This window comes from Henckelia pumila, chromosome 3 (genome assembly GCF_033568475.1).
Source record: "Henckelia pumila isolate YLH828 chromosome 3, ASM3356847v2, whole genome shotgun sequence".
In the NCBI taxonomy this organism is placed as follows: domain Eukaryota; kingdom Viridiplantae; phylum Streptophyta; class Magnoliopsida; order Lamiales; family Gesneriaceae; genus Henckelia; species Henckelia pumila.
Window position 1 is genome coordinate 142,567,004 of NC_133122.1, and position 11,092 is coordinate 142,578,095.

Here is an 11,092-nt window from a genome sequence, read left to right on the forward strand (position 1 = left end):
TGATACACATAATAAAACTATCCGAATTACTCACGATAAAGAGTTAAATTTCTAACCATTTACATATATATATATATATATATGTGTGTGTGTGTGTGTGTGTGTGTTTTTTTTTTTTTCTTGTGCAGGATGGACAAACTAAATCAATTAAAGGAAATATTGATCGACATAAAGGAAGAAATTCAAATTCTTCAACAAAAAAAAAGAATATAATCGGAAAAATTCAGAGGATAAAAGAGAAGATGACAACCTCGTCATCATCATCCTCACCAAGAACACCAAAAAGATAGCAAATCCATTTGATAAAATAATGGAGATGAATGAGAAACAGTCAGTGGTCACAGCCAACACTGACAACAAAGAAAAAGAAAAGAAAAAATAATCGGTGGTCACAGCCAACACCGAGAAAAATGAAAAAGAAGAAAGGACGTTTAAAAGCGTACTTGAAACAAGAGAAAGAAAGATGGTCATTTTGCGACCACAAAAACCAATTTTTGAAAAAACAAATTTTCCAGAAAAACTCAAGACTGAATTCTTTGAAACACTAAACTATTTGAGAATAGCCAAACCATCTGCAGGATCTTGGCTACAAACTTGTGACACACAAAGCATATCAAGAGCAAGAACACTGCAGGGTGCTCCAGCGCATGAAGTCGCAAGATTCTTTTCAAATGGATTATTAAGTGGATTAGAAGTCAGTCCCAACAATCAAGAGATAGAACTATTTCCATATCAATTGAGAAATAGTATCATCCAGTTCAAGAAAGCAGTCTTCAAAGACGATCTGGTGTTAACATTGAGTATTCATTCAACCCTTCCAGATTGGGAAAATGAAAAATTCTATCAACCGATGACATACATTCAATGTCGAAGAAATAAAGACAAGTTCTTATTTGAAGGATCAAATGAAGAGAAACCAGTAATGGATATCTCAACACTTCTTGAGATAAGAATAAATACATTAATTGACACGATCTCAAAGACAGGAAAGATTGATGGAAATTCAAAGATTAAAATAAATTTTGCAACTAGTAAAATTTTATTAACCACTGGACACAAGGAGACAATCCAAAAGAAAGAACAAGCCATGTTAGCTCAATTCGAAGCTCCAATCTATGAAGCAAAAATTGACATGACCAGAGAAACTCAACAAATGCTATGTCAAAGACTAAGAATAATGATTTTCACTCACAAATGTGGACATTGCCAACCAATTCAGATAGAAGAAGCAGCTGTCAAAGAAAAGACAAACCAATAAAGAAATGGTTCGAATGTGAAAGTGACACAATATAAAAAAACAAAAGAAATCGTGGACCACACCACATGTGAAAGGCATCCACTCAGATGTAAAATGAGATGTTTTCCATTATGTAGTGTCGGGTGGTCCCCCTCTTTTTCTTTTATTTTAATTTTGTATGCGTTTCTCCACGCCTATAAAAGGAGATGTTTCTGTTGTAAATAAACAGGTGAAGTTTGAGTATCTCTCTCTTCTTAAGTTTCTTACAATCTGATTCATACAAGACGTATGAAAACTATCAGAAACTAAGAAACATAAAATCAAAAATAAAATTAAGCCTTATGGCTAATAACTAAACAAGCAGGACGTAAGGAGGATAAGGTTAGAAATCAACCATTGAAGTTTCATGTCTAGAATAAACCTGGAGATCCATCTAGCAAGTACCAGTTGATCAAGTGATCATTAAGGAAAAGCAAGGATTTGACCTCTGCTAAAAAACAAGACTCATTCAATCAAGGTAACCTTCATAAACTTCCTGCAACCCTTAATTTAAAGAAATATTCAAAATATATTAACCATGTCATCATCCTTTATAAGAAATGGAAGATTAATAATAAAAAACTGGTTTGAAACAGAGGATGATCATGAATATGATACATTTCATGAATATCGTTTCAATAATTCTGTTTTAACCATATTCGAATCAATTTATCAACTAAAATTTGTAATAGTAATTTACAAATGGGACCAAATTGAAATTAAATCATTTATCTGTTATAAATGAATCAGATCTGTAAACCAATGGATAAGAAGTTCATAAGAATTCCGCAACCTAGTATTAGAGCAGTTATTAAAACAGATTACTAATGTCTGGATTAACCTTAGATATTGAGATTAAAAATTTATTTGATAAAATAATCTTACTAAAAGATTCACGTCAAATAAATCAATATTGAAATAGAATAAAAGATCTCCAAACCCTCTATTTCAAAAATCATAAAAAAAAACATTTTTCAAGAAACTGGAAAATGATAATTCAGATTTTTGAAAATGAAAAAATTGAAGACATAACAATATGTTATGTATAAAAATAAGCTTTGTTATCGAAACCCGGTCAACAAAAACAAAATAGTAAAAATAAAAATTTTTAATAAATGGAAAATGTATGAACATACAAAAACAAATATCTTTAATTTATATTCCATGAATATAAATTTTGATATAGAAAATTGTGAAAACAATTTGAAACATCTAAAAAATTGTCAATCTTCAATTGATAATTTCGAAGATTTTCAGAATCTATTAGAACAAATCGATTCAACAAAAAGACTTCTAATAGCCTTAAGAAAATTAAAAAGTTCTATCATTTGTTAAAATGACAGAAGTAACAATTCCAAATCAAAACAATCAGATTGATGAATCTGAAGAAAACCAAGAGTATAATTTGAATATTATATTTAATCAAAGTAAGTTTGCTGAAATACAGAAAACAGGATTTTATAATTCAAAAACTAATCTAATAGATCAACCGGGAATATTAAGCAATATTTCAAATTTTATTAATCCCAAAAAAAATTTAATTTATTATTCGATTCAAACAAAAGAACGATCATGTAAAATAAATAACGAATTAAGGTCTAATAATCTGAAGTTGTTAACAACTCAAGATATTGATACCATCATGACAAAAAAAGTGAAAAAGAACGATCTGAACTGAAATATGTTCATATCGGAGGAATTGAAATAATAGTATCAGCTCACTACCCAGAAAGAATAGATACACCAATTGAAATCACAGTTCGTGACAAAAGGATACGTAATTTTGAGGATTCTATCCTTGGAAAAATTGAAGTAAACTTATGTTACAAAAAAATGAAATTTTTTATTTATCCGCAATACAATATATCTTTTTTTGATAAAAATATAAATGATGTTTTAACACTAGATTATTACTTTTATAGAAATAATCTTATGTTAACAGGAAACCATCCAATCAATATAAACTATGTTGTCGGCGTAGCAATGAGTAATAATTCTCAAACAGGAATAATTTCAACAAAACCAACTATTTCTGTTGAAAGAATGTTTGAAAATATTACAAGAATTGAACACACTCGAAAGACATTTATTGAAAAAATAAATCCCTATAAAATATGAAGTTCAGACGACCTCCAAATCACGAAACAATCTGTACCAAAAAGATCATTATCATTTGCTAGAAATGATAAAGATATTCTTGAGAAGATTGAAACCATGAATCAAAAAATTCTAAAAATTAAACAAGTTATTGTTAATGATTCAACCTCATCGCAATGACGTCCTTAATAAAATTAGAAAAAGATCTAGGAGATTTAAAAAATAACATTAATAAGATCAATCTAACAATACAAGAATTAGAGAAAAATTTCAAAGAATATATTAATTTAGCAACGACTAGATTAATAATTGAACAAGAAAGACATATCAATGAAATATTAAATTATCTTAAAGAAATTCTTCCAATAGATAAAGGAAAAAGGAAAATGGAGGAAGAACCACCATTCAAAATCGAATCATGGTATAGAAATCCCCTTAGTTATGGAAAACATAAGTATGAAGATGTTTAGTGAAACAGACCAATCTGATTTTGAACAAATAGGAGTAAATACAGAAGAATTATATCATTCACATCAGAAATCAGAACAATACAGAGATATGGATATTTCAGAATCAGAATCCGAAGATAATTCTAGACCACGATTAAATCTACGAACAAATGTAGAAGGTAATGGCGGAAGAGATGATGAAGAATTTAAATATAATAGAGACCAATATTCTGGATCTTATAAAGATGTTAGAGATATTATTAGAGAATAAAAAACATCAGGATTTGTGAAACAGAATATTTTAGATTTAGGCTGTTCAACAGCTAAAGAAAGAAAATCAAAGATAGATCATTGTGCAAATGAACTATCAGTACACATTCAATTAACATCATTATTAAATAAAAGTGAGAATATTCAAGTTTTAACTCATGAGATGATAAAAATGACATTGGTAGGAGCAGTAAGAACGTGAGCTGAAAATCTAGTAATTACTAATCTACCACAAGGAATGACAGGACATCGATATTTTGAACTATTTGTTGATGCCTTGTACCAAGAATTTTTGGGAGTTTCTAATAATGATGCTAATCTGGTAGCAAAAAACATAGAACAAAATAGAGCAATTTTTATTTTGGATAATATAAAATTATGCAATTTATGTTATCTAAAAGAATTTATATGTGATTATAAAACAAACTATTATCAGTTAATAGAAGCTGATAAAAAAGAACATTATAAATTAAGTATTTTTAATAAAATATCTAATATACCAATAAATAGTAAAGATGAATTCTTAACTAGCGCTTATGCCAAAACACTAGGAGGAGCTATTAAATTTATTAAAGATATTATAACAAAGAAATGTCATGAAGTAACATTAAATAAAAGAATATCCAAATCCTATAAACAAAATAATAAACTGTGTTGTGACAAAATGGAATTCACAGTAAAAGAATATGATTGTAAAACAAACATGTCACACAACCATTTCAAACGACAGAAACAAAATAAATTTAATAAACCTTATAAATCTTTTAATAAGAAATTTATTCCCTATAAAAAAAAGAAATTTAAAAAAAATTTCTTCAGAAAACCTTATAAAAAAATTTTTTATAAAAAGTTTGATAATAAAAAACCAACTTGCCCAAAAGGTAAGGGAAAGAACTGCACTTGTTGGTTGTGCAATGAAGAAGGTCATTATGCAAATAAATGTCCAAAACGAAATGAAAAGAAAAACAAAGTTAAACTATTAGAAGAATTATACACTCTTGGATTTTATCCAGTAGAAACAGTTGAATTTTCATCAGATGATGAAAATATTTATTATCTTGATGAATCAAGTGAATCAGATTCTGAATCCGACTATACAATTGATAATTTCGAAAATAATAATGCTTTTGGATAAGCCAAGGGCATTTTTGGAAAATAAAAGTCTAGGTACTAAACTCAAACTTTTGTTTGGTTTAGGTACCTATTGCCAAGTTGCCCATATAAAAATAACAAATCTTATTATTTAATGAACTCTTGATTAATTTTACAGAAATACTCTCAAATCTCATTTTTTTAACCTCTCCTCCAACTTTTCTTCAACAATATCCCTTGCTTATCTATATAAACATCATATTTTATTTACTTTTAAAAAAATTCAGTTATTAAATATTTTTTAATCTTAATCTAATCTTTTAAGACATAGTTTGGTACATAGAATAGGATAAGTGAATTATATAATATATAATGATAAATTAATGATAAGTAAAATGATATGATATTATATTAAATGTTTGGTATGGTTTTAATAAGAGTGATTAAATTTATATATTGGATTGTAATGACGAAATTAACCTTACTATAATACATTTTATTTTTCATTGTTATTCTAGATCTTGCACATGTATAAATGTAATAATTAAATTTGGATTTTTGTAGTATTTTTTTGCTTGTATTAAATTTATTACACCAAATTAAAGGGATATATAGTTCACTTGTAGAAGCATTTATCACGGGCTCATTGACTTATCATGATCTTTTTAAAAATGTACCAAACTATGCCTAAAAATGACAAAAAATATAGATATTAAAAAAAATTTACTCATCGGCGTCATCGCGAGCAAACGAAGCTGATATTTATAAAATATAACTTAGCTTCTTTATTTCTATCGCATGCAATCAATAATCGAGAAAGAGATATAAAATTTAATTAGGAGTGACTCGTACATTGACAAGGACAAAATGAAGTACTTAATTAGGGATTTAAAATCAACATTTCTTCATTTATCGTGAATTATTCTTGTTTAATAGTTAGAAATACTTTATACCTGATCTCTTTTGCTAACATTTTACAAATTACATGCAATTTCAACTAAATTATTGGCCAGACCAGATGTTGTTTGATATACAAATGAGTCTAATTATTTTCAGCTAACTATGTCACTTAGCTCCCTTCCCTTAGTCTCAAGGGTAAGAGCAGCACACTGATTCCAGCCAAAACTAATGCAAGCTCGAATAAAGTGATTGCAGCCACTTGATGGCAACCGGAGACCAATCCCACGGCTACAAGAGGACATATCATGCCTGCGATCCTTCCCACAGAATTCGCAATGCCGTATCCAGTTGACCTCACAGACGTCGGATATATCTGCAATGGAAGTAAACGACAGCCAACCAAGGGCAACTGAATTAACACACTTCGAACTCTCGGATAGGATCAACAACAGTTTAGCAGACCCTCAAAGAGAAATATTTAGTTTGTGTATGATCAAAGCTCACAAAGCATAAAAATACCAAAAGAATACAACTAACAACTACAGCTTATGAGGGTCAAAATATAAGCTTGCCCAACTTTCTCCTGGAATCCAGTACATATTTCCAATTCAAAGCAACACATTTAATTAGTGACAGAGGAAGTAATGAGTATGTCATAAGGGAGAGAGGTGGCTGGTGGTGGTGGGTAGCATATGACTATATAACTAAAAAGGGACAGTTCTTTGTTGGCATAACAATTCGAGTATAAATATAACTCATCTTCAAATTCTGTATCACAAGAAAAGGAAGCAACACTGTTGAATTTCAAACAGCGACGACGTAGTGAGGAGACAGTGCAACACGAAATAGGAATACGTGGTTCAACCAGATGGCCCATATCCACGGCAAAAATGTCCGAGCCAGACAAAACTCTTATTACTCTCCCTCACTTCAGAACGTAACCTCAAAATCATATCAAAGAGCTTGATCTAAAATATATTAATTGAAATGACATATATAGCAACAAAGAAGAAGGAACAAATAGCGACTAAAGGTGAATGGAGTAACTAGGATGACATACCTCGGGACAGTAAATTCCAGCCACTGTGAAAGCCCCGATTACAGACATTCGGGCCCCAAACAACAGACATGCAGTCAACAGTTCATTTGTGTGAAACATCAGTGGTAAAAGGAATATGAAGCAAAACGAATACATAAGCACCATTGAAATCCTACGACCAATTTTATCCACAATAACTGCTGCTAAAATGAGTCCAGGGAGCTCTGTAAACATTTCAGTTCACCGAATCAGGGTACATATGTAAAACCAGAAGCAAGAAACAAACATCATCATGAAAAAATGCGACAGAACCGATTCACAACGTTAAAGAGCGTACCTGCAAAACTTGTGATAAAAACATTTATGTAAATGCTAGAATCCATCAACTTGTGCGAATGTGAATTGTTTAAACTACAAATGCTTTGACTACTGCTCAACTCTGAAGTCAGCAACACAACACCATAGTATGAAAAAGTGTTAGCAAAGTAGACAACCCACAAGAGAAGGGTGGTTTTCAATAAATTCGATGACAGAAGCGTGAGTACTGACGAGAAGCCTCGTTCATGTATTGCGATGTTTCTTTGTCCTTCGGATAAGAAATGGGCATCTTCTGAAGGTGTAAATTCTTCATCTAGCTCAGCCATTTGATCACAAACCAATGTGCCAGAAGGGAGCTCCTTTTGATTAATAGCTGCCATTTTCCTCAAAATATTATGTGCATCAGTGATCCTACCATTCATGTACAGGTACCTGGGTGACTCTATTGTAAGAAAATAAAAGACAAGTGCCCCAAAACAGGGTACTGATGACAGCACAAGAAGCCACCTCCACCCCAACCTGGGCATAATGATCTGCAGAAAAAGTACAAGAATAGTTCCAAAATAAACAAATACATAATTTCTTTCTCCAACATTACACGGATAATTTGAAGGCATAAACAAAAGAAACAACACCGTATCCTGAACCATACATATATATTGAGTAAAAAAATGTGTAATCAGTAATTAGTGCCAGTTAAAGTTCAGAACTAATCTTTGCTTCCTAACCGCTAAAACATTAAATTAGTAAGACACTTTGCCAAAGATTCTCAATAGAATCTTTTGATGATGAACAGGGAAAAGGTCATACCCATGCCAATGAAGCCTCGAGTATTGTTCCAATTGTCCAGAAAGTTGAAAAGATAACCATCCAAATGCCCCTATTTTGCAGAGGCACAAACTCGAGAAACCAGGTCGAGTATACGGGTCCACCACCTAGGCCTATGCCAACTACCATACGAAAGAGGACCAATGATATATAATTTGGGGAGAGGGCACTAAACATAGCAAATGTGCTTGTCACTACAGCTATACTCAGAAGGCCCATCCTGATGAAACAGAGTAGTGTTAGATAATCTTCATGAACATCTGTTCATGAAATGAGAGAACAATTATAATAGGAAAAACAGGAAGAACCTTTGAAGTTTGGTTCAAGATACAAAGTTTCATGTTCTTTTTATGTTTGAGAATTGTTAACCGGAGGCATTGCATTCACTGAGATACCTCAAGGACTGAGCACTTCTCACTTACAATAATACTTGATCGGTAGAAATACTAAGAGATACAAAATTTCGCCATTTCTTCTGATGTTGTACTACAAGAAAATGCTCTTCAACTACGCTAGTGAACAAACTTTGCAATGCAAAACTCTGTAATAGGGAAACCAAAAACTACATAATATGGCAAGTTATATAATTAGTTGCAAAAGACTTCAAGCTTCGCAGCAGGCACCGTAATAAAAATTCGTGCAGAGCATAACCAAAATAAACTGTAAAAAGAAAAAAAGGAAAAACTCCAATTCTTGCCTTCTTCCACAGTTGTCTGAAATGACACCCCAGGAATAAGCTCCAATAAGCATGCCAGCAAAAACCACAGTGGTTATCAAGCTTTCTTGCCCTGACGAAAGCCCCCATTCAGATTTAACAGCCGGCCCTATAAAAGATAATATCATTACCTCCATTGCCTCTGCCATGGTCCCGAGCCCAGCATAAACTAACACAAGAACTTGAAATTTCCCAAACCCCACCACTGTCAGAGCTTCATCCAGTGTGTACACTTGTCCATCACCAGAACTATCCATCATCTGGCAAAACAAATCGATTAAACCCAAAACAAGACTGTAAGTTACTACTTAGTAAATAGCACCATCGTGCATCAAATTAACTGCAAAAAAAAATAAAATAAAAAAAAACAAAAAAAAAAAAACTGGTCCCGTCTCTACAAATCCGAATCAAGAAACAAGCAAAGCGCTTTCCAATTGCATTTCCTTTTTCGTCTGTCAGCAAAATCAGAAAGTCATAGAATCTATCTAAATAAGAATGGCTCACAAAGCACAATTACTTTAAAAAAATAATAAATAAATAAATAATCTTGACTTTATTCAGATTAAAAGCTATCTGATAATACATTTAAAAAAAAAAAAACTATCTGATAATGTTTACCTCGTTTATGGTTGCCATTAGTTGAATTGATGTTGGATTTTGAATCGGGTATCAATGATCCACCAAAGATTCCATCTTTGACCTCCAAACGTGAAGAGTTGTAAGGAAAAGTATGTTGACAAATGAAATTGTATTCCAGCACCCGGTTATCCAATGAAACAGAGACTAGTTAATGTTTGGGGGTGGCAGGCCTTTTTTTTTTTTTTTTTAAAGACAAATGTTGAATAATATGTGGACATCTGGAAAGTATTTGTTACTATTAATTTTTCTTACTAATATTATAGATAGAACGAAATTTATAAAAGAAAAATTTATATAATAAAAAATTCAAAATAAAAATTTTATTTATCAAATCTTATAATATATTGAATATAAATTTTTTTGATAAAATATTAAAATATTACGATATAATAGCAAAATTTTACTATATAATTGTTATAAATATCGTTGCATGATATATTTGTTGTACATTTAACATTATTTATTTTTCAAATCTTTTTCAATAAGAAAAAAATGAGTGAATAAAATTTAAAATTAAGGTTTTAGTTTAATGAGATATTTGTTCGTTTAATGGTAATACTTCATAAAAAAACAAAAACCTTAATCATCTCAATTCTCAACAAAAGGTTAGTTTTCAGCTCAGAAAATAAATATAAAAATTGACGCCTATTGAATCCAATATAGATAAATTAATAAAAATTTAAAACAAACTTAAAAATAGATAAATAATTAATAATTTAAAAACAAACTTAAAATTAATAATAATGAAAGGTATTGAACCATGCGCCTCTAGTAATCAAATACCTTATCATCCAAGCTATATCGTATTATTAAGTTTCATTAACTATTTGCTTATATATATTAGTAAAAGTCACTTGAATACATGTGGGAATATCTTCTATTGTCAATAAACATTGCTGAATAAATTAATTGAGATGAGAAGATATTAACACACAGTTAATAAATGATTTTTATGGTAATAATATATATTTTTTTGAAAAAAATCTATTACATGTCTTAGTGATGTAATCAATATATTATTCGACATTGCAACTAATAAAAATATTTGTAATATTTTCGAACAATATAACACTTGCAACTTTAATGTTTGTATTATTATATTTACGGTCATGATTATTTTATATTAACATTAACAGTTTAGAATAAGACATTATCGACATTCATGTAAACTTATAAATATAAGTGTTATGTTTATTGTAGTTTATATTAACATAATATTGATATTGAACTTATGTAATTATTACAGCTCGATCGAATTTTTTATTTTTTTTATTATTCTTGAGAAATTATGACATGTTTCGTACAATAAATTCGTCATATTTTCTAGTTATCTCATGTATGTATGATTTATTTTTTATTTGTTAATAAGTAGGATATGTTAATCAAATTATATTAAATATGATTTTGTAATTTTTTTATGTTATATGTTGATCATTATTGATTTATGGAAAAAAATTGGTATAGATAAT

General features: G+C 30.0%; 1 pseudogene; it reads right to left on the reverse strand.

Annotated features, from left to right (window-relative positions):
* Positions 1–6,071: 6,071 nt before the first annotated feature.
* On the reverse strand, positions 6,072–9,756 carry LOC140887507 (organic cation/carnitine transporter 7-like; annotated as a pseudogene).
* Between the last annotated feature and the right edge of the window lie 1,336 nt (positions 9,757–11,092).